The 1,015-nt window shown below is 35.9% G+C and overlaps 1 non-coding gene across 1 annotated transcript; it reads right to left on the reverse strand.

Annotated features, from left to right (window-relative positions):
• Positions 1 to 633: 633 nt before the first annotated feature.
• Positions 634 to 740, reverse strand: LOC140851820 (small nucleolar RNA R71). Its single transcript, XR_012134577.1, has one exon. It is a non-coding gene; the product is annotated as a small nucleolar RNA R71 (small nucleolar RNA).
• Positions 741 to 1,015: the final 275 nt, after the last annotated feature.

Raw genomic sequence — 1,015 nt, forward strand, 5'->3', positions numbered from 1 at the left:
AGATTGAGTTTAATTTATTGATTCACTTGTTTGAAAAAAAAAAAAAATTTAAAATTTAAATTAATTTGGTTACTTTTCTTTAGATTTAGGACTCCTTAGGATCTTCTCTTTAGAACTTTTTCTCTTTTCTTTCTTTTCCTTATACATAAAAATTTTATAAAAAAAAAAAAAAAAAATTGTATAAACATCGAGAACCGTACACCTCGTGTGTGGAGAAGAGTGTCGGGTCGTCTAGTTAGAATTGAGTCAATTCCTGTTGTTCCAATGGCTGAACCAATCCAACCCATGACCCTTAAGGATTTGTGTTATCCAGTTGGCTCCATCCAACCATCTTGTATCAGGTTGCCACAACCCACAGCTAACAATTTTGAAATCAAACCTCAAATCATAAATATGCTTCCAAAATTCACAGGATTAGAAGATGCTTATATATTTATTAGAGAATTTGAGGAGGTATGTGCAACCATGAAACTGCAATTAACAGAGGATGAGGTCAAACTTAGATTAATCAACTTTGCCCTTAAGGACAATGCTAAGAAGTGGCTTTATAGTCTGCCAAACTATTCTGTCACTACTTGGGAGGGCTTTGTGAGAACATTTTTAAAAAAGTATTTCCCCCATCATAAAACAGCTAGGATTAGGAATGAAATAAATCAATTTTACCAACTAGCTGGTGAATCATTTTGGAAGTACTTTGATCGTTTCAAGAATCTTTTGACCCAATGCCCACACCATGGAATAGAAACTTGGAGACTATGCCAGATCATCTATGAGGGGTTAGATTCAAACTCAAGAACCATGCTAGAGTCCATGTGCCAAGGCCAATTTATGGACAAAGAAACTACTGAAGCTTGGCAATTCTTAGAAGACCTAGCCGAGAAAAATTTACAGTGGGAAACAACTAGGGAACCTGATAAAGCTACACCTTCAAGAGGAGGAATGCATCAAATTCAACCAACCCTAGCATCAGAGGCCAAGATTGCAACCTTAACACGTAGATTGGAAGCCTTAGAAT

This window comes from Elaeis guineensis, chromosome 9 (genome assembly GCF_000442705.2).
Source record: "Elaeis guineensis isolate ETL-2024a chromosome 9, EG11, whole genome shotgun sequence".
Taxonomy (NCBI): domain Eukaryota; kingdom Viridiplantae; phylum Streptophyta; class Magnoliopsida; order Arecales; family Arecaceae; genus Elaeis; species Elaeis guineensis.